Below are 6,347 nucleotides of genomic sequence, written 5' to 3'. Positions count from 1 at the left end.
TTTACATGCTCTCTACTATGACATTGGGCATCGGCCTTGGCAGACGACGTTGATGGCATTTCATCGTCTCGGCCATGACTAGTGACAGCAGCTTCAGCACGAGGTGGAAGTGGATCTTGATCTTTCCCTATTTTACCCTCCACATTTTTGTTCTCCATTTTTTAATGTGTGGAATTATATGCCAGTTATATATCAATAGCAATGGCCTACTACTATATATACTGCGCACAACTGAAATGCACCACAGGTATGGATGGATAGTATACTTGACGACACAGAGGTAGGTAGAGCAGTGGCCTACTGTACCGTACTGCTATATAGTATATACTGGTGGTTAGCAAACTGTGCAAAACTGAAATGCACCACAGGTATGGATGGATAGTATACTTGACGACACAGAGGTAGGTAGAGCAGTGGCCTACTGTACCGTACTGCTATATAGTATATACTGGTGGTCAGCAAACTGTGCAAAACTGAAATGCACCACAGGTATGGATGGATAGTATACTTGACGACACAGAGGTAGGTAGAGCAGTGGCCTACTGTACCGTACTGCTATATATTATATACCGGTGGACAGCAAACTGTGCAAAACTGAAGTGCACCACAGGTATGGATGGATAGTATACTTGACGACACAGAGATAGGTAGAGCAGTGGCCTACTGTACCGTACTGCTATATAGTATATACTGGTGGTCAGCAAACTGTGCAAAACTGAAATGCACCACAGGTATGGATGGATAGTATACTTGACGACACAGAGGTAGGTAGAGCAGTGGCCTACTGTACTGCTATATATTATATACTTGTGGACAGCAAACTGTGCAAAACTGAAATGCACCACAGGTATGGATGGATAGTATACTTGATAACACAGAGTAGGTAGAGCAGTGGCCTACTGTACCGTACTGCTATATAGTATATACTGGTGGTCAGCAAACTGTGCAAAACTGAAATGCACCACAGGTATGGATGGATAGTATACTTGACGACACAGGTAGGTAGAGCAGTGGCCTACTGTACCGTACTGCTATATAGTATATACTGGTGGTCAGCAAACTGTGCAAAACTGAAATACACCACAGGTATGGATGGATAGTATACTTGACGACACAGAGGTAGGTAGAGCAGTGGCCTTCTGTACCGTACTGCTATATAGTATATACTGGTGGTCAGCAAACTGTGCAAAACTGAAATGCACCACAGGTATGGATGGATAGTATACTTGACGACACAGAGGTAGGTAGAGCAGTGGCCTTCTGTACCGTACTGCTATATAGTATATACTGGTGGTCAGCAAACTGTGCAAAACTGAAATGCACCACAGGTATGGATGGATAGTATTCTTGACGACACAGAGGTAGGTAGAGCAGTGGACTACTGTACCGTACTGCTATATATATAGTTATACTGGTGGTCAGCAAAATTCTGCACTGTCCTCCTACTATATACTACAATGCAGCACAGATATGGAGTGTTTTTCAGGCAGAGAACGTATAATACTGGTGGTCACTGGTCACTGTTCTGCAAAACTCTGCACTGTCCTCCTACTATATAATACTGCTGGTCCCCAGTCCCCACAATAAAGCAATTAGCACACTGAGCACAGATATTTGCAACACACTGAGCACAGTCAGATATGGAGCGTTTTTCAGGCAGAGAACGTAGATATATGCACTTGCAGCACACTGAGCACAGATATTTGCAGCACACTGAGCACAGATATTTGCAGCGCAATTTGCAGCCCACTGAACATAGAAACTGAGAGGACGCCAGCCACATCCTCTCACCATCATCTCCAATCAGGGCCGGCGCTACCACTAGGCAGCTTTAGGCAGCTGCCTATGGGCGGCGACCACTGGAGGGCGGCACCGCACAGTGAATGAAAGAGAGAACGCTTCAGCTCAGCTAAACTCCTCCGTAAGCAGTTACCCACTGGGCCGCTCCGCTCTTTTTACCAGCTCCGACTCTCCCCCCCCCCCCCCCCCCCCCAACGATCGGCTCCTGCAACTTGTCCTCACTCCCCCCTCTCCATGAGATCCCACATCTGATCACCATTCCTGCTGCCTCCCTCGAGTCCTCCCACCCTCCTGCATCCTGTCACGTGCCCCCCCCCCCCCACGGCTATTCGTCTCCCGCTCCTGCTGCCTCCCCCCCCCCGCCTCCTGCATCTTGTCATCTGCTCCCCCCCACGGCTATTCGGCTCCCCTCGCGCCCCCCTCCCTCCTGCATCTGGTTACTTGCTGTTCCTCTTCCCCCCGCAATTTGTTGCCTACCCCCACTCCTGAATCTTATTATTAAATCCCCCCCCCCGCAATTTGGATCCCACATGTTGCCTCCCCTCCTGCATCTTATTACTAGATCAGACCCCCCCCCCCCGCAATTCGGAACCCACATGTCGCCTCCCCCCCTGCATCTTGCTACTAGATTCCTCCCCCCCCCGCAATTCGGCTCCAGCATTTTGCCTCCCCTGCATCTTGCTACTAGATCCCCCCCCCCGCGCGCAATTCGGCTTCCGCATGTTACCTCCCCCCCCCCCCCCACCCCCCGCATCGTGTTACTAGATCCCCCCCCCCCCCTCCTCCTGCCTATAAGCCAGCTCCAGGGCACATTGACGGGGCCGGCTGAGCTTACCGTGTACTTGCAGGTGGCTTGCTGACCCCTCCCCAGGGACAAGTGGCCGCCACTCTGCCAAAGCTCCTCAGGCTCCATCCCCGATAATCTGAGGTTGGCAGCAGAAGTCAGTAATTCCGCCCTTCACCTTCACAGGTGCTGCCACAGACAGTGAAGTGAACATTCCAGGAGCCAGAACATTGGACACAGGAGGCCGGGGACATTGGAACTGTCGCTGCTGCTACTACTACTTCAGGTCGGTCACTCTCACTGTCTCTATTTGCCTGATGTACAGTACACTCACAGCAAGTATCTTGTACAGCCCCATTCCGTACATTATGCTGCACATCTGACTGATCCCTATGCCCCTGACTGCTCCCTATTCCCCTACTCCTTATGCTCCTAATATACCCCCTGACTGCTCCCTATGCCCCTGACTGCTCCCTATGCTCCTAATATACCCCCTAACTGCTCCCTATTCTCCTGCTCCCTATGCTCCTAATATACCCCCTGACTGCTCCCTATGCTCCTGACTGCTTCCTATGCTCCTAATATACCCTGATTGCTCCCTATGCCCCTGCCCCCTATGCTCCTAATATACCTCTGACTGCTCCCTATGCCCCTAACTGCCCCCTATTCCCCTGCTCCCTATGCTCCTAATATACCCCTGACAGCTCCCTATGCCCCTAACTGCTCCCTACGTCCCTGACAGCCCCCTAATCCCCTGCTCCCTATGCACCTGATATACCCCTGACAGCTTCCTATGCTCCTAATATACCCCTGACTGCCTCCTAGGCCGCTGATACACCCCTGACTGCTCCCTATGCCCCCGGTACACCCGACTGCTTCCTAGGCTCCCAATACACCCCTGACTGCTCCCTATGCTCCTAATATACCCCCTGACTGCTCCGTATGCTCCTAATATACCCCCTGACTGCTCCCTATTCTCCTGCTCCCTATGCTCCTAATATACCCCCTGACTGCTCCCTATGCCCCTGACTGCTTCCTATGCTCCTAATATACCCAGATTGCTCCCTATGCCCGTCCCCTATGCTCCTAATATACCTCTGACTGCTCCCTATGCCCCTAACTGCCCCCTATTCCCCTGCTCCCTATGCTCCTAATATACCCTTGACAGCTCCCTATGCCCCTAACTGCTCCCTACGTCCCTGACTGCCCCCTAATCCCCTGATCCCTATGCTCCTAATATACCCCTGACTGCCTCTTAGGCCGCTGATACACCCCTGACTGCTCCCTATGCCCCCGGTACACCCGACTGCTTCCTAGGCTCCCAATACACCCCTGACTGCTCCCTATGCTCCTAATATACCCCCTGACTGCTCCCTATTCTCCTGCTCCCTAGGCTCCCAATACACCCCTGACTGCTCCCTATGCTCCTAATATACCCCCTGACTGCTCCCTATTCTCCTGCTCCCTATGCTCCTAATATACCCCCTGACTGCTCCCTATGCCCCTGACTGCTTCCTATGCTCCTAATATACCCCGATTGCTCCCTATGCCCCTGCCCCCTATGCTCCTAATATACCTCTGACTGCTCCCTATGCCCCTAACTGCCCCCTATTCCCCTGCTCCCTATGCTCCTAATATACCCCTGACAGCTCCCTATGCCCCTAACTGCTCCCTACATCCCTGACTGCCCCCTAATCCCCTGCTCCCTATGCTCCTAATATACCCCTGATTGCCCCCTAATCCCCTGCTCCCTATGCTCCTAATATACCCCTGACAGCTTCCTATGCTCCTAATATACCCCTGACTGCCTCCTAGGCCGCTGATACACCCCTGACTGCTCCCTATGCCCCCGATACACCCGACTGCTTCCTAGGCTCCCAATACACCCCTGACTGCTCCCTATGCCCCTGACTGCTCCCCATTAGCGGATTTACTGTTAGGTAACCCAAGCGGCTGCTTAAGACCCAGCTGGTCCAAGTGGGGTCCTCTGACAGTATTGAATCATGATGCATTAGAGGGAGTTCTAATTTCTGGTGGACCGCAAGCTCCACCAAAATTTTCCATGCCCTGGGCTGGCTGAGTCCCGGCAAGCAGTCAGTACTCCGTGTGCTGTGCGAATAACGTCACACTCACGGTGAGAGGAGCCAGGATATGCCCAGAGGAGAGTGAAGAGGGTGAGTGAGTCTGAGGAACATGATTCTGGCACAATGAGGCAGCGATCCAGTGCAGCAGAGATCCCTCTATGCTGGCATCAGTCATCTTACCCTGACTCTACCCCTGTTAGGAGCTGATGGAGCTCGAGGAGGAGCGCGGGGGCGGCACCTTCACCCAGGCAGGAAAGGGCTTTCCTAACCGTCGGCTGATCTGTCCCCCTCACAGCCAGCTCTGACCAGCGGCGGCAACAAGGAGTCCAAGGCCGGAAAAACCACTGCCCCATGCACAAGTGGGTCTTCAAGGGCGACATCCCTTATCTGTAGCCACAGCATCAGTCTGAACAGAAAGGCAACCACGGTCAGTGCTACATTAAAGTGTGGTTGTGTATATACAGTATCTCTCTCTCCTCTCTCTCTCTATCTATATCTATCTATCTATCTATCTATCTATATATATATATATATATATATATATATATATATATACACCGTATATACTCGAGTATAAGCCGACTTTTTCAGCACTTTTTTTGTGCTGAAAAAGCCACCTCGGCTTATACTCGAGTCAGTGCACAGTGACAGGGAGTGCAGTGTGACAGGGAGTGCAGTGTGAAGGAGGGACACGGAGCGCACAGCACGCAGCTCTCCTGTGTCCCTCCTGCATCTCCGGCGGCAGCGGCGGGTCTATTAAAGGAAGTACCTGTTCGTGACCTCTGATCACGAACCGGCACTTCCTTTAATAGACCCGCCGCGGCCGCCGGAGATGCAGGAGGGACACAGGAGAGCCGCGCGCTGTGCGCTCCGTGTCCCTCCTTCAGAAGACAGCGCGGGATCGACGGAGGGGTAAGTAACAGCACTGGGGGAGCATATTTGGCAATTGGGGAGGGGGCATATCTGGCAGCAGCATGAGGGGCATATCTGGCAGCAGCATGAGGGGCACATCTGGCAGCAGCATGAGGGCATATCTGGCAGCATGAGGGCATATCTTGCACATCTGACACTGTGGGGCATATTTGGCAGCATGAGGGCATATCTGGCACATCAGGCACTGTGGGGCATATCTGGCAGTATGAGGGCATATCTGGCACTGTGGGGGCATATCTGGCACTGTGGGGGCATATCTGGCAGTATGAGGGCATATCTGGCACTGTGGGGGCATATCTGGCACTATGGGGGCATATCTGGCAGTATGAGGGCATATCTGGCACTGTGGGGGCATATCTGGCAGTATGAGGGCATATCTGGCACTGAGGGCTGTGTACGGCAAGAGCTGCATTTCCCACCCTAGGCTTATACTCGAGTCAATTAGTTTTCCCAGGTTTTTGTGGTAAAATTAGGTGCCTCGGCTTATATTCGGGTCGACTTATACTCGAGTATATACGGTATATATATATATACAGTATATATAATATTTGTATTGATTTATTTGTGAGGGCACCCAGTGTAAAACTCTTTTTAGTGGCTGTGCCGGAGCCCTGCCTGTCGTGTGTGTATAGTATAAATATATATATATATATATATACACACACACACACCTCCCTAATCATTACACCTTGTAAAAGATGCCGTGTACACACACACACACACACACACACACCCCTCCCTAATCA

General features: G+C 51.7%; 1 long non-coding RNA gene across 1 annotated transcript; it reads left to right on the top strand.

The window, feature by feature from the left end:
- The first annotated feature begins 1,818 nt into the window (after positions 1–1,818).
- On the top strand, positions 1,819–5,099 carry LOC135050963 (uncharacterized). The gene is made up of 3 exons (XR_010241949.1): positions 1,819–1,921; positions 2,771–2,870; positions 4,869–5,099. It is a non-coding gene; the product is annotated as an uncharacterized LOC135050963 (long non-coding RNA).
- The last annotated feature ends 1,248 nt before the right edge of the window (positions 5,100–6,347 follow it).

The sequence above is a fragment of the Pseudophryne corroboree genome, chromosome 2, assembly GCF_028390025.1.
Source record: "Pseudophryne corroboree isolate aPseCor3 chromosome 2, aPseCor3.hap2, whole genome shotgun sequence".
Classification (NCBI taxonomy): Eukaryota; Metazoa; Chordata; class Amphibia; order Anura; family Myobatrachidae; genus Pseudophryne; species Pseudophryne corroboree.
Note: the sequence above shows the minus strand (reverse complement) of the source record. Positions and strands in the feature narration are given on the sequence as shown.